This window comes from Saccopteryx bilineata, chromosome 5 (genome assembly GCF_036850765.1).
Source record: "Saccopteryx bilineata isolate mSacBil1 chromosome 5, mSacBil1_pri_phased_curated, whole genome shotgun sequence".
In the NCBI taxonomy this organism is placed as follows: Eukaryota; Metazoa; Chordata; class Mammalia; order Chiroptera; family Emballonuridae; genus Saccopteryx; species Saccopteryx bilineata.
Genome location: NC_089494.1, coordinates 236,605,399 through 236,630,650, shown reverse-complemented (window position 1 = coordinate 236,630,650; position 25,252 = coordinate 236,605,399). Strand labels below are relative to the sequence as shown.

General features: G+C 40.6%; 1 protein-coding gene across 11 annotated transcripts in view; it reads right to left on the bottom strand.

Moving 5' to 3' along the window:
• RBM47 (RNA binding motif protein 47) overlaps window positions 1-25,252 on the bottom strand; it is a 174,287-nt gene that overhangs the window by 29,123 nt on the left and 119,912 nt on the right. For 4 of the 11 annotated variants that reach the window (XM_066278911.1, XM_066278909.1, XM_066278910.1 and 1 more), the window contains one exon: window positions 7,961-8,085. The exons of 5 other annotated variants lie outside the window; for them this stretch is intronic. The gene's annotated coding sequence lies outside the window, so the exon portion shown is untranslated. Of the gene's footprint in view, window positions 1-7,960; window positions 8,086-10,995; window positions 11,016-17,108; window positions 17,199-25,252 lie in introns of those variants that run through there. 2 more of the 11 variants (XM_066278912.1, XM_066278913.1) reach the window with 2 other exon arrangements.

Sequence of the window (25,252 nt, the reverse complement as noted above, 5' to 3'; positions counted from 1 at the left end):
GGTCTGAGAAGGAACCTAGGTCATCCTCTGATGGGTATTTGTGAATATCTTGGCACATTTTATCAATTTCATTTGTTTTTCAGTCTTTTTCAGAGGACTCTATTAGAAATTGGGCCATCTGCGAGAGATACATTAGTAAGAAAAAAAATAAAATTTACCTTCTATTATGAAGTGATTTTAGATATTGGAGGCTATATATCCAGTTACTCCTACACTGTTGGAAATTTATTAGAAAATTAAAGCATGTGGTGTGTAGACGGTGTTATACTGAATGGGACACCTGAAATCATGTCAACCCAATAAGTTAATAAGCAAACAAATTAAATAAATAAGAAAATTAATAATATGGTTTATTTTGTTAGCTATGATTGAAGCTTTTCAAAGGCAAAAACTCTTATTTTGGTATCTTCAGTGCCTATTACTGAAAGAATGTTTCAATAACAAAATGAAGAATGAATGAATAAAACCAATGAATGAGAATTATCTTTTATAAGAAACATGGTAGGATAAAATTACAAAAATAATTTTATCATCATATATAACTACCAGTAAATGGCTTTGGAAATTTTTTTCATCTATTTATATTTAACTTTAGTGGTTTACCTGCCAAGAACTGTGTACAAACAGTCTTACCAAGTATTGTCCAGCAGTGTCTGTGTGACTAAAAGGGGCCCATAAAGAATGGATAGTCAAGCTTTGGTATGGGAGCTGGTGTTCTAACACATAGCTCAGGACCAGCAGTGTCAAGGGGAAAAGTCACACCTACCATGGACGGACTACATTGAATGCAAATGTTACCCTCCTTAGAGCCTCGCTGATAAAAGTAGGCACTGTCAGGCAGCTGTAGAGCTCTAGGGCTTTCCTTGCCTTAGTCAATATGCTTAGCTGCAGCTACATTGTCTCAGGGATTTGGTAGACATTTTATGCCACAGGGAAATAGCAAAAAGATGGTGCCTGACCAAAGGCAGTTTCCAAATGCCATTTTATATGCAGGTACTTTGAGAAGAGCTGCTCATGCACACTGGCATTGGGTAGGACCCTCTTCTCCTGGGCAGTTAGTTCTTTACCAGCCATAGTGGGTCTTAATAAGTTGGAAAGGAGGTCACAAATTAATCCGATACTAACAATATCATACAGAACTTCACAAGTGTCTATATATGGAACCCAAGGTTCTCAATGCAATAATGTCACTTACTTCACTATAGTTCCACTTTCTACGGGAGTGTGCCACACAGGGAAGCAACCTCGGGGCGCAGAGAGAAAAAGACAGGGAAGCAGCACACTTTTTAGTGAGAAAAAAAGCGTGACCGCTTGTCATCTTTCCTCCTTATTCAGTTTCCTTAACTTTCCTATTTCGTAATTGTTTTTTTCTCTTTTTCATCTTAAATTGTTATTTAACATCCCTGGTTTTGTAATGTAATGACTGTGGTTAATAAGTACCCCAGAGTGATACATAGGAATAGAGCAATGCCACTGTCTGATTAGCTGTTTGCTTTAATCATTGTTTAAATAAAACACAATCAGTCTGTAACAGGTATACACCATTTGACCAAAATGTAGTAATAATATGGTTTAAAACTAAGGACAGGAAAATAGTTTGCCAATTACGAATTACTTATATGCTAAATTTATAATTTTTTGGAGGTAGAATTTACAGATATTTGGAAAAGACAAAGTTGTTCCATCCCGAGGAAAGATACTAATTTTAAAAAGGAGGAAGAAGACAGGGAAGGAGAACCAGTTTTCCCAGTCTAATTTAATTAGACAGTTAAAGTTAGTTGGAAATTTACATAAAAGTTACATAGAAAGCAGAACTAGATTAATGAAAGAAGCTCGTGAAATGTAGAGTTATATTTTAAAAATGGGAAGGAAGAGAAAATATACATCCATAATTCTCCTGAAACTAGAGCATTTAGAATGAAATGTTCCCGGGTCAGGAAGCTGTGATCTTCTGGGTATATTAAAATCCTGGGACTAGTGTTGGAGTATGATCACTGTTCTGTCTTATGTACTCTGTACTTTCATTGTGTGCACTTGAGTTAATATTTCTGTTGAGAAACTAACATACCAGGAAAAATGTCCCTGATTTGAGCGAGTCATTTATTCCCAGTCTCGCAGAGAAATATTGGATATTCTTCAAGTTAATAAAGTGTGAAATGACTTTCATGTTCCAAGGGAAATATAGTATACCGTACCAGCCTTGCAAAATGTTTTTAGAAATCATGGTTTATCTTATCCCACCTGGATCAGAAAATTTAATTGGCTTAGTTATTCCCTCTTTCTCTGAATCCCCTTCTATGGCAAGGAGGAAATGCGGACCTACAGCAGCAGAGTTCATCTCTTATGCACCTGCCCTCACAAAAACCAAGACGGGGCAGATGGGGTCACCGTTTGTTTCTCAGAGGCCTGGAAGCCCGTCGCAGTAGATTTAACACTAACTTACTTGGGATGTGGACGCCTGTTAATACCGTGTTCTGATGCTGAGAACCTACTTTGTGTGGAGAATGCCGCAGCTCTGAGTTATACTAGTGCGGGCTGTTATCTCCACACCCATCAGAGAGCAGCCAGTCTGGTGCAGACCTTTGGTCCTGGGGATACTAGGAGAGGCAGCTTACACAGCCTGTAGTTCCGGGTTTTTTTTTTTTTTTAAGTTTTTCATTTTTTAATTTATTGATTTTAGACAGAGGGAGGGAGAGAGAGAGAGAGAGGTATAAGAACATGTATTTTTTTTGTTCCTCTTATTTATGCATTCATTGATTGGTTTTTGTATGTGCCCTGACCGAGGATCGAATCTGTGACCTTGGTGCATCTGGCTGACGCTCTAACCTACTGAACTACCCGGCCAGGGCCCTAGTTCCTTCTTCTCAAGATTCTGTGAGTGAAGGCTCGGCAGACCTATCTGTTTTACACTGTAAGCACATCGAGGCCTGTCCACAATAAAACAGAAACCAGGATAACCGTTTTAGAAAAACTGTTTGGAAACATAACTGTGGCTAATCTAGTTTTGTTTCCTTAAAGCAGCACAGAAATCACTTAACTTTGTACAAAAATAAGTAAATATTGATTGTCGCTCATAATTCACAGTCACACCCGGTGCAGGGTCCCCCCGCCCCCTTTCCTCGGTTGCTAAATAGTAGATGCACATGCACATATCACACACACACTTTTTTCCTTTTGGCCTAAAACGCTATCTACCCCGGCTGTTCTTTCGTTGGGGATTTCATCAAGCCTGTTTACATCGAAATGTGTACTGATCCGGCCGCTGCCTCAGTGCTGTCTCCTAGTTACCAGAGCTGAGCCAGCCCAGCTCTCAGTTCCCCAACTGCTTCCGCTTCCTCTCACCTGTCTGTTGGGAAACCACCAAAGCCTTTACCAGGTAGAAAAATAAGTGGTAAGTAAGGAGGAGAATTAGATGTCAGTGTCTGGCTTTGCGTAACTGGCTGACACACGTCTTTACTGAGACTCAGTGGGATTGAAAAGTCCCTCTTTCAAAAGAATCCTGGCCCTTACCATCAGCATATACAAAAATGGACTCAAAATGGATCACAGACCTAGACAAAAGGGCTAAAACCAAAAACTCTGAGGAGAAAACATGGAGGAAAAGCTTTATGATGTTGGAGTTGGCATTGTTTTCTTGGCTATGACACCAGAGGCACAGGCAACAAAAGAGAAAACAAACTGGACTACGTCAGTGAAAGGATACTATCAGCAGAGTGGAAGGGCAACCCTGCGAATTGGGAGAAACTTATCCCTTAAAATATTAAGAAATCAATATCCAGAATACAAAAGGAATTCCTATAATTTAACAACAACAAAATAAATAAACCAATTAAAAAATGGGCAAAGGGCTGAATAGATATTTCTCCAAATACCCAAATGACCAACCAGAATATAAAAAGATTCTCATCGTCACTAAACATTTAGGAAATACAAATCAAAACCACAATGATATACCACTTCATGCCCCTTAAGATGGCTATATATTAAAAACAAACAAACAAAACACCAGAAAATAACAAGTGCTGGTAAGAATGTGGAGAAATTAGAACCCTTGTATATTGCTCGTGGGAATGTAAAATGGTGCAGCTGCTGTGGAAAACAGGACAGTGGTTCCTTAAAAATTTAAACATAGAATTATATGAAGCACCAATTCCACCACATGGTATATACCTAATAGAATTGAAGCAGGGATTTAAAGACATTTATATACCCATGATAATAGCATTATTATCCATATAGCCAAAAGGTAGAAATAACCCAAATGTCCATCAATGCATGAATGGATCAACAAAATGGGGTACATATACACAACAAAATATTATTCTGCCTTAAAAGGAAAGGAAATTCTGATACATACTACAACATGGATAAACCATGAAGACATGCCAAGTGAAATAAGCCAGACCCAAAAGGACAAATGCTGTAGAATTCCACTTGTATGAGAAGCTAGACTAGTCTACTTCATAGAGACAGGAAGTACAAAGGTGGTTGCCAGAACCGGGGGGGGGGGGGGGGGGAGGGAGGAATGGGGAGTTATTGTTTAGTGAGTACAAAGCTTCCGTTTGGGAAGATGATAAAGTTCTGGAGATGGACGGTGGCATTTCCACAACAGTGTGAATGTATTTAATGCCTCTGAACTGTACATCTCAAAATGGTTAAAATGGTAAGTATTATGTTACGCATATTTTATCACAATGAACAGAGAGTCACAGAAAACCAGCAGTTATTATATGAAATTAAAAGAATAAAAAGAAGCCTGACCAAGCAGTGGTGCAGTGGATAGAGCGTCGAACTGGGATGCGGAAGACCCAGGTTCAAGACCCCGACGTCGACAGCTTGAGCGCGGGCTCATCTGGTTTGAGCAAAAAGCTCACCAGCTTGAACCCAATGTCGCTGGCTCAAGCAAGGGGTTGCTCAGTCTGCTGAAGGCCCACGGTCAAGGCACATACGAGAAAGCAATCAATGAACAACTAGTGTTGCAACGCGCAACGAAAAACTAATGATTGATGCTTCTCATCTCTCCGTTCCTGTCTGTCTGTCCCTATATATCCCTCTCTCTGACTCTCTCTCTCTCTCTCTCTGTCTCTGTAAAGAGAAAAAAAAAAGAATAAAAAGGAATGCAGATTTTAACAAGAAGATGGTAAAATGATTAAAAATACAATGTTTTTGGTTATACAGCCTTTTCTTCTTGTTTGCAATTCAAATTGAAAAGACACAAAGGACCAATATATAAGAAATTGAGACTTTTACACTATGTGAAAAGTAATCAAAAAGTGTCTGCGTTGTTCCAAGAATAAGATTAGAGCCCGTTTGAGGAACTATTATAATTCTTTCATGCTCTTATTTGGAAGTTGTCCCAACATAAATGTAAATCTACATTTTTTTAAAGTACAAAGCAAACAAGTATTACAAAATAGCAAAAAATCTGAGTAGAGAGGAATCCAAAAAATATTTATGAAGTATTTACTCTATGTTAATATGCAAGGGACAATCTATCTCAGAAAGGAAGATCAGTTGGCAGGTGATAGACTTTCTCACAAGATTTGGCTCAGTCTCCCTGAAATTGCTCAGTACAGCTCAGTGGGTTAGTCATACAATGTTAAAATTCCTGGCAAGTGTAGGTGGTAATGGTGAAGGTAAATATTCATGAACTTATTTCCCCCCTTAAACTTTTTGCTTGTGTTCCAAAGCTTGGACATCTGATAAAAGCCATGAACAGTGCAAGTGTAGACCTCTAGAGAGAGAGAGAGAGAGAGAGAGAGAGAGAGAGAGAGAGAGAGAGAGAGAGAGAGTGTGTGTGTGTGTGTGTGTTTGGCGGGGGGGGCACGCTATTGGTATAGGAGTGAGGATGAAGATTAGACAGAACTAATCTGTGGGATCTCTCACCTTTCTGATTCTAGTCATGATTCTATCAACCTTTTTCTGAAGCTCACTGACTGTTCCTTTGCTTTGGGGGTCCTCAGCCTTTGGTAATTTAGCTGTTATTTATGAGTTATAGATGTTAGAGCTAAAGGAAACTGTAGAGGCCACCTTGACCTCCTATTACTTTACTCTCACATCTAAAATATGATTAACTTGAAAATTTTTCTGAGTATTGAATTCAGGGAAGCTCTTCTCTCCTAAGAAACTCACGTGCTTTTCCTGCCGGATAACGGAAGTGACAGCACATCATGTTGGTCTCAGTTAAGTTCAGACATCTACATAATGACCTTCATTGTTGTTTCACTACCATGTGTACTCCCATCATTTTACTAAAAACCACTTCAGATACTCTTCAGATATAAACTGAGCCTCTCACTTTAAAGAAGAAACAGGCTTCAAGAAGGTAAGTGATCTACCCAAGGATAAGTATTTTTAAGTTTGTTGTTTGGACTCCCAACTGAATTGAGCTTCTCAGAGACAATGAAAACATGTTCTTTTGTTCTCCTGAAGCACATAGGACAGAAATAAACAAAAGCAGTGATAATAAATACCAGGCGAATGAACGCAAGCCTCCTATATGCCTGTCCTCACAGACAGATTTGAGAGGTTGATCTTGATGCATGAGGTCAATGGAATGACACTGTCTTCTACTTTAGAAACCTGATATTGGCTAAGGCTGGGGTGGGCCAGGAGGAGGGAACAGGCTTTTACTTCCCAAGCTTCTGCAGAAATATTTATGATTTGCAACCTTCTTAAAGTCAAAACTCCATCATTACATGCATGCAGGGAAATGAACATTGTCACATGTAATGGGAGGAGAAGTATAACATGCTACATTTCTGGAGGACAATTTGACAATATCAAGAGCTTCACAGTGTTCATTAAAAATAGTTCATTCTAATTAGATCAACAATTCCATTTCAGGAAATTTACCCCCAGAAAATAATCAGAGACACAAGTAAAATTTACAGTAAAAAATATTCATTACGGTGGTATTTATAACATACTGTCATAAATATAATAGTTTATTTTTATAAGTGATGTAACAAACATAATGTTCAATGCCATGGAAATGGCTAAATAAATTATGGTATAATTGTAAGCTACAATATTAACTTCATGTTCTCAACCATGTTAACCTTGTAAAATCATAAGTAATTTTATAGTTTTCTTTAATTTTAGGTTTCCTTTAATAAGTATATTTTTTTATAAAAAGAAATAGAAATGGGCTCTCCAAGTCCCTGAATTCAGCGCACTACATCCAGATCCCAGCCTAGAGGATACGCAAAGAGGGGACTTTGGGGGGTACTGGTGGAAGGGGAGTTGTTGGGCCCATCAGTGTCACCAGGACAGCTCCCTGACACACAGGGTCTACAGCCTCTACCTTTTACCTTTTAGATCTACGTGAGGGCTGTGGCTGTGACTGGGGAGGGCTGGCCGTGCGAGGTTCCAGGTGAGGATGATGTAAGCGACCTCTTTCTTGTATGCTTTCCATCCCTGCCACAGCACACCTAAAATTATCACCCACAGAGTAATAACACCTCCTATCTGTGTAGAGAATTATATAGTTGTTAAACTGTATTTACATAGGTTGTAATTCCCTGGATTGCCATGAGTTAGAGAGTCTGACATGACAATTACTTCCACCTTATAACACAGGTGGGGAAACAAGAGGACCCTTCCTCGTGTCTAACCCTTTGGAAAGACAATGCTGACTGAAATGCCTTTGACCTCTTTGGGGGAGACTGTACAAGACAAATTATAAGCAATACATAATCATTCCTCGTCTCTAAACTCCGAAGATGCTCACACATGCATAGAGCAGCAGTGGTTTTTCCTCTTGAGCCACAAGATGTAAACTCAACAAAGAAATAAGGATTTATATCGTGGGTTCAAAATACTTGCTCTGTTTAACCACTCACGTTGCCACTGAATGACACACCAGGTGCGCACTGTCTAAGCAGCCGATATTGCAGTTGATAGGAATGAAAATTTATGGGTTTCCTTAAGGAGAAAGGACACCAGCTGCTGTACTCACCAAAAACCACCAGTTTGCTTTGTCTGGTCCTTAATGAGATGTAGAGCAAGAATATGCCCAGAAATTCAGGTAGCTTGCTTGGGATTTCTCAGTTCAATTTTTTGGAGTACCCTTTGAAGCAAATCCTATGGGTAAAAAATAAATTAAAAATGCTAGAAATGTTTTCTATTTCAATCTAATTTTCAAACACGTGTTACAAACTTGGGGCCATTTCCTTCAAAATAAAAAGGGCTACCATTCAGTGGTGGGATTCAAATAATTTTTTTTTTTTTCATTTTTCTGAAGCTGGAAACAGGGAGAGACAGTCAGACAGACTCCCGCATGCGCCCGACTGGGATCCACCCGGCACGCCCACCAGGGGCGACGCTCTGCCCACCAGGGGGCGATGCTCTGCCCCTCCGGGGCGTCGCCATGTTGCGACCAGAGCCACTCTAGCGCCTGAGGCAGAGGCCACAGAGCCATCCCCAGCGCCCGGGCCATCTTTGCTCCAATGGAGCCTTGGCTGCGGGAGGGGAAGAGAGAGACAGGGAGGAAAGCGCGGCGGAGGGATGGAGAAGCAAATGGGCGCTTTTCCTGTGTGCCCTGGCCGGGAATCGAACCCGGGTCCTCCGCACGCTAGGCTGACGCTCTACCACTGAGCCAACCGGCCAGGGCGGATTCAAATAATTTAACAACCGGTTCTCTGCCCTAATGACCATTTTAAGTATAAAGAAAGATATACTGAAAGGTAGTTTATTATTTCATGCATTTAATACTTAAGCACAATAAAAGAGGTACACAAAATTAGATTATAAGTTTTAAAATATTAATGAAAAATATTAAATAAAACCTGACAAAAACAATAAAACTTTTATTTAAAATATTTCCATATTGCTTCTTGATGGGTGTCCTCACTTGCAATTTTTTTCACCTATGGACAGAATGAACATTATTATGGGCGCTTAGAACATGCTGTTGGGCAGATAAATGTTAAAAAAGAGTAAGAAATGTAAATTTGTGATTTCCACATTGGGTGGCTGCCCAGGCTCCCACCTTAGAGAGAACCCTGATTACAAGTGCCATTTTAACACCTGGTTCACTGAACTCAACAAAAAACTAGGTATGAGTTCTGCTGAACCAGTGCCCATGGGCTGAATCCCACCATCGCTACTTACTCTATCATGTCCTCTACAAAGCAAGAAATGCAACCCTTTTTCTTTATCCTTGAACAGGGAACAGTAATAAGAAAATGACCGTCTGACCAAATGGTGGTAGCGTGAATAGAGCATCAGCCAGGGACGCTGAGGACCCAGGTTGGCAGCTTTAGTGCAGGCTCGCCAGCTTGAACACAAGGTCGCTGGCTTGAGCCCAAAGGTCACTTGGCTTGAAGCCCAAGGTCACTGGCTTGGCTAGTAGGAGTCAAGGCACATATGAGAAGCAATCAATGAAGAACTAAAATGATGCAACTATAAGCTGATGCTTCTCATCTCTCTCCTTTCTTGTCTGTCTTTCTCTCTGTGTCTCTTTCTCTTTCATAAAAAAAAAAAGACCAATTTCTTATATGTCTTCTGTTTTTCCCTCTGCTTTCTTTAGATTACCCAGAACTTTAAGATGAACAATAGCTATATTTATGCTTATAGACCCTTAAAGAGACAAGGTGGTTCCCCTTCTAGGGATGGTAAAATCTAGCTTCGGAGTGCCCCTCCCATGTGGGGCTTATGCCGCACATCACTGGTAGATCACCACGCTCCTTTCTGCTGCGTCCAGAGAGCTCAAAACCACTGAAACTAGAACCACCATCCACTAGCAACTGATTAGAGTTGCTATGACAGTGACTTGATATTCTGCCCTAACATGTATAGTTAAGACTCTGACGAGAATGTTCTAGGCATGGAGAGTCCCACAAAAACAGTATTTGGGGTCCTAGGATAAAAGGCCTTTAAAGTTATGACGTAGAAAATATTCAAATTTAGGAGGCTTAAAGTAAAGATAAGGGTACATCGGATAAAATATTAAAATAATCTTAAACACAAAACTTTTACCATTATTTCACATCTGGATACAGAATCCGGCCAACTTGAAGCACATTCTCCCCCCGCTACTGAGAGCCCGCATCCAGCATCTAAGATTCAGCATGGCACTGTGGCTGCAGCTTCAGAACGGGGGCTGCAAGTTAACTCTACAAAAAAAACTTTTCCCAGCTTTACTGAGGAATAAGTAATTGACAAGTATAATTGTATGTATTTAGAATGCAGAACATGACGTAGGTTTGACAGACTAGTTTTAATTCTAGCTCTGCCGTGCCTTTTGCTGTGCTCTTAGGCAAAGCATTTCACCCCCAAGGTTTGTTCCCCAGGAAGAAAATAAGGAGTTGGATGACCAGTTTTCAGACTGGTTTTAACTTCTGTTTTCTTTTACTGGTTTTTAGGAATAGAACCTTTTCTTCCACCAAAAATTTACCTAGATGCAGAAACAAAACTAGCCAAACGAAGGCTGGCTGAAGCGGAGGGGGCATGACGTGGGGATGGGACTCCAGCTCAGCACCAACTCTGGTCCCTCATCCACTGGGGCCATGTGGGGCTACGGAGAGCGCAGTTTGGAACCTGCCCGTTAAATGGCCTCTAGAGTCAGCGACAGCTCCGAAATTATTCTGCTGTAACTATCTTTATATTGCAACGACTGGCAAAGCATTCAGCGGGATCCGCAACCTCCCATAAACCAAACCCAGAGCTGATTTTAATCCTTATTATCAATGATTTACTGAAAGAAAGGGGGAAAAAACCACACCCTCCAACAAATCATAGAGTCACAGCTGTTAAACTATTTACTGCTTAAAGTATACAACCCACTCCCACGTCTGTGCCGATGGTTTCCCAATGCCGCATCCTGGATAATACCTAACGATCAACATCACAGTGCGTGATAAGTAAAAATAAATGAACAAATTACAAGCTGTGTCTGGAAATTTATCCCACCCTGCTGAGGCAACAGCATATAATTTGGATTCCTGCACTATTCATTTATTAGCTGAGTGAATACAGACAAATTTACTCAACTTTTCTGATCCTCAGTTTCCACATCCATAAAGTGGAGATCAGTCCTTGCAGAACTATACAGAGATGAGAGAAAATATACTTTAAGCACCATTTCTGGCATGTATTATTTCTGTAGAATTGTGAGCTTTCTCTTTGCATAATGGCAAGATTTCCCCCTTAAAAAAGTGTCATGGTGATGGACATGTAAACTCCATGCACTGAAAGCAAATTATTAATATATACATAATATTATAGGTTTTATATAGTTTCATATTATGCCTTTATGAAGGAAAGAGGGGTTATTAATGTGCCTCTCATGACTATTCAAGAAACAGAACTTTTCCCTAAAATGAAACACTAAGGTTCCATTGTGTGTTTCCGGAATGACTCCAAACACATTTCACAAAAATTTTACTGTTGTTTTGTCAAAAATCTTCACGCAAGACCCATATGCCACTTTTTCCCCTGTGGCTCCACACTCCTCCTGACACATTATTAGATACCCCATGGCGCCCACTCTGAGAGGTCTAGCTCTAGTCCAAATCTTGATTTTACTATGCAGGAAACTGTTTTACCAAAGGTCACATCACTCAGTATACTAATAAGAAATGGTTTCCAGACATTGATAGGGTTAATTCATTCCAATCCCCCCACTCACTCTAAAACAAATAGGAATATTGCTCAATACATCATAGAATCTTTATGAAGACCAAATGGAGAAAGTTTTCTAGATTCTAGTAGAAGGAAAAGCTATTCTGAACAGAACACTTGGCTTGTTTTTATTTGGGGGGGCATGTGAATCTTAGAGCTGATGATGAGTCCCTCTTTACCAAGTGTCTGTTGGACTTAAGACACCGATGGCATCATCTCAACCTGCCTACCCTGATTGTCTACTTCCTCTTCTTGTCGTACCACATGTAGTTTTGAAAGTTGTTTCAAATCCACTTTTGGAGTGAGGCCGGGTATAAATAAATACATGAAATTAATAAATGTATTCCCCCCCCCAAGTGCTCCAGTTTAATATCAAGTTCCATGTCACGCTCTGCTTGCTTCCAAACTCTCATTCATAAACCTAAGCTAAAAGAACCTTTCTCATCCCCTCCCTCCACCAACTGCCCACACCCAGGGATGCTGGTGCCTAGAGCTCCCAGGAGAACGGGGCAAGAGTCAGATGACAGAGTTATCACTGCCACCAGCACCATCTGACTACGGGCATGCCATTTATCTGAAGCTGATGTTAACAACTCACATAAGAATTGTTATAAGGATAAAACAAGATACTACATTTGAAAGCATTTTGTAAACTGCCAACCACCAGTTCCTGCCTGGATGCTGGCAGTCACCTCCCAACTGACTCTGTCCCATTCCCTCTTGCCCACTGCAATCAACCCAGCTTTCAGTGGACAAAGTGGCCTTCTAAAACACCTTCCAGGCCCTGGCCGGTTGGCTCAGCGGTGGAGCATCGGCCTGGCGTGCGGGGGACCCGGGTTCGATTCCCGGCCAGGGCACATAGGGGAGGCGCCCATTTGCTTCTCCACCCCCCCCTCCTCCTTCCTCTCTGTCTCTCCCCCCCCCCCCCCCCCCGCAGCCGGGGCTCCATTGGAGCAGGGATGGCCCGGGCACTGGGGATGGCTCCTTGGCCTCTGCCCCAGGCGCTGGAGTGGCTCTGGTCGGGGCAGAGCAACGCCCCGGAGGGGCAGAGCATCGCCCTCTGATGGGCAGAGCGTCACCCCTGGTGGGCGTGCTGGGTGGATCCTGGTAGGGCGCATGCGGGAGTCTGTCTGACTGTCTCTCCCCGTTTCCAGCTTCAGAAAAAAAAAAAAGAAAAAAAGAAAAAAAAAAACCTTCCAGCTTAAGCCTCTAAACAGTCTTCCCACTACCGTAAGATAAAGTCAATATTCCTAGTAAGTCCTATCCCTATCTTGCGTAACTTTTCCTCTTACATATTCTGTTCCCAATGCTTCAAACCCTGGCCAGTCCCCCTGTGTAGCCAGTTTATACTCATCCTTAGATATCACTCCTTGGACGTCATCCCTGGGGCTCCCAAGATATGTGCCAGTGACATCCTATAATCCCTCATAATGCTCCTTATAACTCTAGATTGAATCATATAAAATCACTGTCTTGGAGGACAGAAATAGTAACCTATTGGCAATTTTATATGGTTTAACCTTACAATAATTGATATAACAATGGTTATCTCCAATCAATTGTAAACTTAACCAAGGCAAGTCTGACTCCCTACTAGAGTCCCAGTGTCTCAAACCCCATCCTAGCACCCAGTAATTTTTAAATTAATGTGAGATGTTGCTACCTTTTTAATGCTAAGTACATAATTTTTATATTGTCATTGGCAGTAAAAATTATGTTTTTATTCAAATGCTAATTCTATGTGCCATAGGATTAAAATTAAGAAATGAAATGGAAAAAATGGTATTTTCAGAGTTTCTATTCTGGCATTTCTGAAAAGCATGAATCCTAGTAAGTATAACACATATTATCAGGGGTAAAATTAGCCCACTGGTGTGGTATTGCTCATGAATTTTTTTAACTCAAATGTTTCTCACTGAAGGGCAGAACGAAAACGCCGAAAGGAAACCAGATGGTTTGGGTTTCTCTCTTTCTACAGCCTTGGCATGCAGCAGCAAATCAGCTAGTGGAAAAAAGATAGCATCTAGGAGAGTGCTAGACTTGAAACAGGAATTCTTTTTTTTTTTTTTTTTTTTTAATTTATTTATTTTTTACAGAGACAGAGAGTGAGTCAGAGAGAGGGATAGACAGGGACAGACAGACAGGAACAGAGAGAGATGAGAAGCATCAATCATTAGTTTTTCATTGCGCATTGCAACACCTTAGTTGTTCATTGATTGCTTTCTCATATGTGCCTTGACCGCGGGCCTTCAGCAGACCGAGTAACCCTTTGCTTGAGCCAGCGACCTTGGGTTCAAGCTGGTGGGCTTTTCCCTCAAACCAGATAAGCCCGCATTCAAGCTGGCGACCTTGGGGTCTCGAACCTGGGTCCTCTGCATTCCAGTCTGATGCCCTATCCACTGCGCCACTGCCTGGTCAGGCGAAACAGGAATTCTAAAATACATTTCCCCATGATATTCAAAAGGAACATATCCTAAAGCTTGTCCAACTATGCCATAGCTGGTGACCCTCATGAAATGAACAGAGCTAAGACCAAGTCTAAACCAAGTTGGGATGAAGTATGGGATAGGCTAGACTTATTCCTAAACTACATAATTAATGATATTAATAGTGTTAATAACAGCTGACACTCGTTGAGTGCTTGTTATGCAACAGGCACTGTGTTAAGCATTCTTGTATACTGTCTTACAACCCCCTAAAGCCAATTCCATGGTTATTTTCATCCTGGAGATGAGGAAACTGAAACACAGGGAGGCTTCCTATTGGCTAAGGTCCCTTAGTGTAAGTGATGAAGCTGGGATTCAAACCCAGGAGGTCTGAGACCAGAGTCTCTGCTCTTATCTATTCTGCTCTAAGGAAAAATCCAACTGCTTCTACACCTGAGTCTGGAAGAGCAGAAGTTGTGCTGTAACAAAAACGGCGACTCGTATTGCAGCTTCAGAGTCATCTGTGACTCAAACTGTGAATGGCAAAATCATGGACTGTCAAAGCCCACCATCTAAGAATTTTTTCAAGAGTCCCAGTATTCAACTTTAAGCATAAAAGTTGTTCTCAACCTTGGTTAGAAATGTAGGAGTTCAACCTTTTGGTTGAAGAGTACAGAATGTCAGAGATTCAGAAATCCTTGGTTATCCAATTTGTTCCCTAGATTCTTAAAGCTGTCACATTTCGGAATGCTTTTAAAAAAATCTCAAGAGACCCACAGAGCCTGCAACTGCACTTTCTACTGCTCCGTCAATAATCTCTAATCCGACCATTCTTTCTTTCTATTTATTTATTTATTTGAGAAAAAGAAGAGGAAGAGAGAGAGATAAGAAGCATCACCTTGTAGTTGCATTAATTTAGTTGCTCATTGATTGCTCTCATATGTCTCTTGACTCATACCGGCCGAACCAGTGATCCCTTGCTCAAGCCAGCAACGTTAGGGCTCAAGCTAGTGACTTTTGGGCTCAAGCCAGCAGCCATGGGATCAATGGTCCCACGTTCAAGCCAGCAACCCCTGGTGAGCTTACTATTTAAGCCAGTGAGCTTGCTATTCAAGCTGGATTTGCCTGTGCTCAAGCTGGTAATCTCGGGGTTTCAAACCTGGCCTCAGCATCCCAGTTCGATGCTCTATCCACTGTGCCACCGCCTGGTCAGGCTATAATCTGACCATTTTTCTCACTACATCTGAAAAATATACCTACCTCTTTTAGTAACAAAGAAAATGAACATACTAACATTCACACAACAGAAACAGGATTTTAAAAATAAATACAAATTACTAATTCTTTACATATGATTCACAGGTGGTGGTTATTGAGATATCACTCCCCACCCCACTCTGTCTTCGTGCATTAACATTTGACCCTTTTTATAATATGCACCTTGTACCAGGGAAACCCAAGGCACCAGCTAGTTACTCATTAAACTTGGGTGCCAAGGGCTGACTTGTACAAATTACACTGTTAACTGCCCAGCCTGGCCTGTGTGCAGAGGTGGAAAAAAAGCAATCATCATAGCTGTGAAATTCTGTCATATCGGCAGAATTGGACTACAAATTGCAGCAATTCATGCCTGACCTCTGATCTGTGAAGTTAAGTCTAAAACCTTTGACCCTCAGCTTGGAACTGAGAAACAGCATTTACTTGTAGTGGAGAAGATGGCTAGCAAGTATTCCCTGTTGTGAATAGTTAACTCTGTGGCTGTTGGTCAACCCACATCTACCTCCCCCAAGGAGTCAACCAGAGTAAAAGCCTAAGAAGGAGATCTTGAGACCAGAAAATAGCATTTAAAACAAATCTAATAAAATTAGAAAGTTTCAGGATATAAATCTTTTAAATGAGTACGTAAAAATAATAATAAAAGGGGGTGTCTGAGATCACTTAAGTAACTGGGCACTTAATGATCTGTGCGCTAAAAAATTCTTTTTATAAATTAGACAAAAATAGTTTTAACTAAATACTTTAAAAAAATCTTTACCAAATGGTACCATCTCTTGCATGTTATATTTTTTAAACAAATATATGATCTAATTTCTGTTATAAAATACAACCCATATTAAGCTATCTCTGGGAAAAAGCAATAATGGGAAATCGGTTATACTTTTTTTCAAATGAAAATTTAACTTCTTATATTAAATAGTACATGTAGACTAATGATAATAATAACAATATATATTTCTTATGTGTACATTTTGTTGCAACATTGGCTTATCATTTTATTCACAATGAGGAAGGTATTTCTTTTGAGGAAGCTTCAAATGCTATTTAAATTGCTCCATTACCAGGTAGAAAGAAGCAAATGATTCTAATTCTCTTGTTTCTTTGAGTTAATATTAGAACAAATCTCAAACAGCACATAAAATATAACTCAACTCTTTATAATGAAAGTGAAACTTATTTATAGTCTTTAAAGCATATAATGTCCACCTAACTAATTCTGTTTCATAAACTTTACTATTGGTTTGAAAAAATGATTGATTCAAGAGTTTTCTTAAACCGGAACTTTTCTCAGAGGAAACGTCATTATTGCTAACCTTTATGTAGTCATTATCCTAACATTAATTCCATTAACTTTTTTATTTGTCATCACCACATTTCTTAAAATAAAAAATTTCTTCTATAGAGACTGACTCTGAAATGACTGTGGAAAACAAATGAGGAACTAATTGATAAAATCCTGCTTTTTATTCCACTGTTTAAAAAGCAGCAACTTATAAAATGATGACTTTGTAAAGACCTAGCTTTTATAAGGGTACAGTGAAGAGCTGCTAGATGAACTGATTTTTTTTTTAATGTTAATAACTTAAAATTTTTGGTTTTGCTGCTAGTAAGGTAAAGTGTACAGTATTTGAAATTCTCACAGACTTCGCATTAGTTTTTGCCTTCAAATAAAAACAAACAAAACAGATTGTTGGTTTATTCGACCTGATCTAAATTACTTTAACCAAACACAACCATCTCTTTCTCTCATACAGTTAAAGCAAATAAGGTGTCCCCTACCTTTCCAGTCCTGAAATCTGGATACGACAGGCTAACAGTAACAAAAGCTTTGCTTAAGCAACCTTCGCTCCTGATCCCAGGAACTGCGTAACTCTGTTATACAGGGCACACGTATCCTCATTGGTCAGTGAGCTTGGGCCACTTAAATGCCTTGGGAGTCATTTGCTAAGGGCACCTGGAATGAGCTTTGAGTGGGTGGTACAGAAAGAAGGGAGGTGTTCAAATTGCCAGATACAAAATGCTCAACAGCAGCCAGAAAACTTCATGAAAAACCCACTGTAACAAAAGGCCCAAGGAGACAAACAATGGCACGTCACAGAAAAGGAAATTTAACTTAAATATTTTACTCAAAAACCAACACTCGCTAAAAGAAAACAAGTGGTTTTTTTAAATCCACCTTCCCAGTATAAGATGGGTGCCCACTACCTGTACTGCTTGAGGCAGACAAGAAACACAATAATGCCTATTTCACCCAGGCTGTTGTGGGATTGAATGAATGAATGCATGTAAAATACTTACTAAATTTCTTGGCCTATAGAAAGTACTCAGAAAGTGTTAATATGGTTCCTTAGAAACGTTATAGTTTTAGCAAGTATTGCTTTTTTTCCCTTATTTCTGGGATGAGTGATCTAGATTGAGTACCCTTTATCTTTCCTCCTCATCAATACCAAGAATCATGTTTAGGATAAGCCTGGAAGAAAAAAGATCCAGGCAAAAGTAATGCATGAGCTGAACTCTCATTTTGTTTTACTTCTATCAGTCTGGAGCTGGAAATGGATTTACCGGTAAGAAGCGGAGAAAAGTAGAAGGGGCGAAGAAAGAAAACAAAGGGCACGGTAAAACATGATTCATTGATAATAAAAGCAGTCTGTACATAACAACGGATCAGAAGGACCTGAAGCGCTTAAGCAGAGTAAATACGCCCCTTTCCAAGCCGCGAGGAGAGGAGACAGAACTTCATCTGGAGGCTGAGTTTGTCAGTCCAGGCAGCCGGGAGGTCACGGGACAGGGGAGCAGAAGGAGGACCCGGGAGGGCTCCTGGGGGCAATGGGACGGCTGAGATTAGAGACCTTCTGAACCAAGAATAAAATGAGTTCCACAGCATAGAAAGAGAGAAACAAATCTGTAACTTCCTGAAACAAAAATTTCAAAGTGGTGGACTCCAGTTTTCCCTCAGTGGTTCTCCTGTAATTGTTCACCTTATTAAACCCTATAAACCACAGCGATTTGAAGTAGCCTCAATGGGAAGTAAAAAGGCCAGAGGGAACAAGTTTTAAATCTATTTATCTACCTATATTTTTAGAGATAGTTTTAATACCCACAAATAATACAATCTAAAGCTATCAACAGTGACTAGGAAATATCAGAAGGTTAATACAGGGTCCAAATACAGACCAAGTCAAAGATTACAATCATGTTAAATATTATATAAAATTAAATTGCTAGGTTCTGATTGAAGATATGGTCTTTGTAAAAACAATGCACACTAGTTATAACACACTCAAACAATAGAGAAAAGTATGCATAAAAAGTAAAACTCACCCTTTCTCCAATGCCATTGACATTGACTGTTACTACATAGCCCTCGACAAAACTATACATCAGTGGCATCATAATAGACATGCCATGCAACATTTGGTCTCTTAACTTCTGATAGATCTGGCAGAGAGACAGACTACCACATGCGCCCTGACCAGATCCACCTGGCAAGCCCACTACTTAGTGATGCTCTGCCCATCTGGGACATTGCTCCATTGCTCAGCAATTGAGCTGTTTTAGCACCTGAGGTGAGGCCATGGAGCCATTCTCAACACCCAGGGCCAACTTGTTCCAATGGAGCCATGGCTGTGGGAGGAGAAGAGACAGAGAAAGAGACGGGAAAGTGGGAAGGGTGGAGAATCAGATGGTCACTTCTCCTGTGTGCCCTGAGTGGTAATTAAACCCAGGACATCCACACACCGAGGTGATGCTCTACCACTGAGCAACCAGCCAGGCCCGGCAATATTATAATAAGGACTTGGCTTCAGTGGTATGCATTGTTCTCTTATTTTTGGATTTGATCTCTTTTACTTCATTCAATATTCTAGGACATTTATTGAATTTCTACACTATGCTATTTCGTTGTTTTTTTTTCTTTTTTGTATTTCTCTGAAGTTGGAAACGGGGAGGCAGTCAGACTCCCGCATGCGCCCAACTGGGATCCACCAGCACGCCCACCAGGGGGCAATGCTCTGCCCATCTTGGGGCGTCGCTCTGCCATAATCAGAGCCATTCTAGCTTCTGAGGCAGAGGCCACAGAGCCATCCTCAGCGCCCGGGAAAACGCTGCTCCAATGGAGCCTCGGCTGCGGGAGGGGAAGAGAGAGACAGAGAGGAAGGAGAGGGGGAGGGGTGGAGAAGCAGATGGGCGCTTTTCCTGTGTGCCCTGGCCGGGAATCGAACCCTGGACTCCCACATGCCAGGCCGACGCTCTACCACTGAGCCAATCGGCCAGGGCTATTTCCTATTTTAGGGACTCAGGATACCACACTTAATTAAAAAAAATCCCTGTCCTCTGGAGTTTTATTCTAGTTGGGAGACAGATAATAAACCATAAAAACAGTAATAACGCCACAATAAATGCAGCTGCCTACGCTGGCCCCGTCCTTCACCTGCCCATGTCCATCACTGTGTTACACCAAAAGTGTAGCTTTTATAAACCTGGGTAGTAGTTCATAAAGGTACAATTTAAACCATCATAACATTCTTTTTTCAGTAAATTTGTTAAATACCCCATTAATGGTATCACAGGAAGAATTCAATAATGGGCACTGTCATATCTAGGATGGAGAGTTTATCTTTTCTGGACATTAGGGAAGAATTTGAGAGCTTTCATTTTAAAATTTAAAAATTGTATCCTCTCAAATTGGCACAATTTTTTTTAGAGTAAAATTATAATAGTAACTAACTTGTGGGCATTTCATTTGCTCAGTCAGCGTTATCAAGGGCCTTTTCCAGGACTCTGGTTCATAGAGATCACATTTTACCACCTCCAGGTAAGTAGATGGTGTTTCTTCCTTCCTCCCTCTCTTCTTTCTTTCTTCCTAACATCTGCCTCTTTATTTACCTACCCAACCTTCACCTTTCTTCTCTGACCCTGCTACTTAGTGACAGGCATTTCTGTACTTACAGGAATAGCTTGGGATTTCTGGAGATGGTATCTCTGGAGCCAGGTAGGGAAACCTTTAAAGGTTTGGTCAGTGAAACCATCACTTTAAAAAGCCACAAAATCCAATTTAAACCTAAAGACAATTCTCTGCACTTTCTCCTCGAACACTTCCTCTGTTCTAAGCAGCATTCCTCAATAATTCTTAGAAACTTATAAGCTTGTATAGCGATTTCTTTCTGCCCTTCTAGCATAGTAGTGTCTTCTAAGCTAAGCAATTACCAGTCTTTATATATCCTGTGGTGGTTTTAACAGGCTTTTATTTATTTATTTATTTATTTTTCTGAAGCTGGAAATGGGGAGGCAGTTAGATAAGACTCCCGCATGTGCCCGACTGGGATCCACCTGGCATGCCCACCAGGGGGAGATGCTCCGCCCATCTGGGGCGTTGCTCTGCTGCAATCAGAGCCATTCTAGCTTCTGAGGCAGAGGCTACAGAGCCATCCTCAGCGCCCGGGCCAACTTTGCCCCAATGGAGCCTTGGCTGCGGGAGGGGAAAAGAGAGACAGAGAGGAAGGAGAGGGGGAGGGCCGGAGAAGCAGATGGGCGCTTTTCCTGTGTGCCCTGGCCGGGAATCAAACCCGGGACTCCTGCACTCCAGGCAGACACTCTACCACTGAGCCAACTGGTCAGGGCCTGGGCTTTTAATTTTTAAAAGAGGAAGTTCAGAATAAACATTGAATGTAGGTGGAGAGGAGATACCTATTACAAAATTATAAAGAATGTGTTCCACTTTGGCTAGAGAAAAGCCAGCTACATTCAGTCATAATATACAAACAGAATTCCCTCCTTAGAATTAACACTCCTGTCAATGAAAGCTGAGGAAGTGTGTGTTTTTAGGCAAGCATGATGTGAGCTTTGCTCTTTAATAATTAAATGGTGTTTTACTAATTGTCTTAAAGTTGCCGCAAATATCCCCTAGCATTCTAGATTTACCCAATATAGTGCTCTTCCATTCTAATAGGTGTTTACTGAGTACTTTCAATAACAGCTCCAAGGTACAGTCAAGAACTGGGTGTGGGTGGAGCAGGGGCGGGGATAAGAAATGCAGTCACCAATGGCAAGAGAAGTGAAGGCAAAAATTAATGAATGGGACTACATCAGACTAAGAAGTTTTTGCTCAGCAAGAGAAACTGATAACAAAATAAACAGAAAGCCAACTAAATGGGAAATGATATTTTCAAACAACAGCTCAGATAAGGGCCTAATATCCAAAATATACAAAGAACTCATAAAACTCAACAACAAACAAACAAACAATCCAATAAAAAAATGGGAAGAGGATATGAATAGACACTTCTCCCAGGAAGAATTACAAATGGCCAACAGATATATGAAAAGATGCTCATCTTCTTTAGCTATTAGAGAAATGCAAATCAAAACGGCAATGAGATACCACCTCACACCTGTTCGATTAGCTGTTATTAGCAAGTCAGGTAATAGCAAATGTTGGAGAGGCTGTGGAGAAAGGGGAACCCTCATACACTGTTGGTGGGAATGTAAAGTAGTACAACCATTATGGAAGAAAGTATGGTGGTTCCTCAAAAAACTGAAAATAGAACTACCTTATGACCCAGCAATCCCTCTACTGGGTATATATCCCCAAAACTCAGAAACATTGATACGTAAAGACACATGCAGCCCCATGTTTATTGCAGCATTGTTCACAGTGGCCAGGACATGGAAACAACCAAAAAGCCCATCAATAGATGACTGGATAAAGAAGATGTGGCACATATACACTATGGAATACTACTCAGCCATAAGAAATGATGACATCGGAACATTTACAGCAAAATGGTGGGATCTTGATAACATGATACGAAGCGAAATAAGTAAATCAGAAAAAAACAGGAACTGTATTATTCCATACGTAGGTGGGACATAATAGTGAAACTAGGAGACATTGATAAGAGTGTGGTGGTTACGGGGGGGAGGGGGGAATGGGAGAGGGATAGGGGGTGGGGAGGGGCACAAAGAAAACAAGATGGAAGGTGACAGAGGACAATCTGACTTTGGGTGGTGGGTATGCAACATAATTGAACGACAAGATAACCTGGACTTGTTATCTTTGGATATATGTATCCTGATTTATTGATGTCACCCCATTAAAAAAATAAAATTAAAAAAAAAAAAAAAAAAGAAATGCAGTCAAAGACCTGGACCCTGATAGGGTCTATATTAACGAGGAGCTAGTCATCTTTTCGGAGAGACAATTAAATGTCAAACAATTGGAACACATAAAACACAAGGTAAAACAAAGCACCGTGTACTGTGTAGACAGGGAGCGCTGTGGGGTTGGGTAGACAGCAATGTCAAGCTGACCAGAGCCCATGTGGAAAGCTTTCTGAAAAGAAATGTCAGTAACCTGCATTCTGATTCACAGCCCTATTAGGTTACAAACACGGGCAATCACAAACCCCACAACTTCAAAATATGCATTTTTCTGTTCTGTTCACTTTGTGATTAAAAAAAAAAATCTTTTTCCTGAAAAATTTTTTATTTCAGGAATTAGGTATTATCAATGTTGGTATATTAACCTTAACCATAAAATATTTTGTAAATGATAAGTATGATAGCTTAATCAAGCAGAAAATTGAATCTTGTCAGACGCTTGAATAGCTGGCAAGGTACTGAAGAAGTGAAGTTGACTTTAAAAGACTGTGAACACTTTTTCTTAAGATCTTTTGGGGTCAGCTCTTGTTTAAGCTTAATTTTCTGTTCAACATGTTCTTCTATTACTTTTCTAAAATTAGGGCTTTTACTTTTTGAGAACATAAAAGTAGATATTCTAAAGAAATTTAAAAGAAACATGGAAATAGTAGAAATCGTGCAAAAAAAATCTAACATTAAAACTTTGGCTACTGTGGATCAATAGCCCAGACTAAGTCATTAATTAGACACATGCGAACATCTTTAGAGATCAGTTGCAAGGCTGATCAGTTTAAACAGGGTACTAAAATTAGCAAGCAGTGTGCGTTCAAGAAAAAGGACAACATAAAATATAATACCAGAACAAATAGTTTAGACATAAGGAACCTAATTTACTATGAGCAAATGGTAACTTTACAAGACACTAGATTTTGAATTGGTTATATGAGTTACTTAATCATTTAACAAATAGTTACTGATCATCCATGGTGTCTGGCTTTGTTCTAGACCCTGGAGATAGAGTGGTGACCAAGAAAGACAAGGCCCTTCCCATCACATTGGGGAAACATAATAAACAAAGATATCTGTTTTGGGGAAGCAGAGTGATAAATGCTATGAGGAACAATAAAGCGGGGTTAGGAGGGGAGAAGGGGGCTGCTTTGGTTAGGGTAGTCAGGGAAGTCCCTTCTCTCTCGAGCAGAGACCTGATGTTCGAACACCCAGAGAAAAAGCGCTCCAGAAGAAGAAAGGAGAGACTGTGGCTGGGGGTGGAGGCTTTAGGGTGTCTGAAGAACAGCAGGAAAGGGGCAGGGCAGCGGCAGAGCAAGCAAAGCAGGCAGCAGGCAAATGAAGGCCCATACATAATGGACCCTGGGTTCTACTCAGCTTATTGGAGGACTCTGAGCAGAGAAGTGATGTGATCTGATTTTTCTTCTGATCACTCTGGTCTGAAGAAGAGATCAGAGGCATGCAGAAGAGGAAGCAGAGGGTAGTCTGGGAGGCTGTTGCAGTCGTCCGGAGGGCGGGATGATGGTGGCTTACACAAGAAGAGAGGCTGACTTTGAGTTGTCTTTTAAAGGCAGCGCTGAAAGAGCTGGTTAATGGATGGCAGGTAGGGTGGCAGTGTCCAGGGTGACTAACATTTTCAGCCCGAGCATTGAGAGGAGTGGGGTGCCATAAAACCATGTCGATAATATGGGCGAGACGCTTTTAGAGCACTGCATTCAGTCATAAGCAGTAAAAGCACAAACAGGTATACAGAGCGGTCACTGCCAATCATCAGGCCGCATATTAGAAAGTTATTTTATAAAGTCTAGGTTTTTGGCAACCCATGCCCTTGCTCCTTGACTTCATTGCTAAATACATTGTGCATGAATCTTGCCATCCTCTCTATTTCCAGTGTTCTCTGGTACTTTTTATTTATTTATTTTTTTAACTCAAAAGAATGTATACACTATGGACAACTGACTTCAGGGCCAAAAAACAAAAAAATACCAAAATATAGTCACAGTGACTTGCTTATTAAAAGGGGTAATGCACAAATTTAAGAGACACACTGGGTATGGGGGGGACATTATACAATAGATTCATGCTCGGGACACTCGGCCAAATTTGAGGGAAACAAAGACTTGCATAAGTAAGAGCCCACCTGGAAAACTCTTGGGAAGCCCGTGGAAAGCAGAGCAGGAGGATGTATGGAGTGGGACCCTCATTCTCTACTCCGCAGGCCTCTTTCCCCTCTGCCCACTGTCTGGCCATTAATTCCGCCCACCGCCCCCTTGGTTTTCTGCTTTGTGTAGTCCATTCTCTTTTCATCAGGGCTTCATGACCCTGTTCTTACAGCTGCATTACTTGGCCCTTGCTTTCCATTCTTCCATTAAAAAGATATCTGTTATTCAATCAAATTAGATGCCCTCTTAGCTAATAACATGAAGTCTGCAAATTAATTTACACATCATATAAATATCTATGGCATTTATAGTTTAATGTTTCTCTTCTAGGAATTACAAATGACACTCAAACACAACAACATGTTCAACTCACATTAGTAAGTAAATAATGCATATTAAAACAAAATATTATTAACATTATCACTTTTAACCATTATAATTGGAAAATATTTCTAATTTTTCTAAGAGCTAAAACGTGACTCTTCAATAAGACAGGTATAAATTGATCAAAAAAAATTCTTTAAAAAAAGAAACTATAGCCCTGGCCAGTTGGCTCAGCGGTAGAGCGTCGGTCCCACTGTGAAAGTCCCAGGTTCAATTCCTGGCCAGGGCACATAG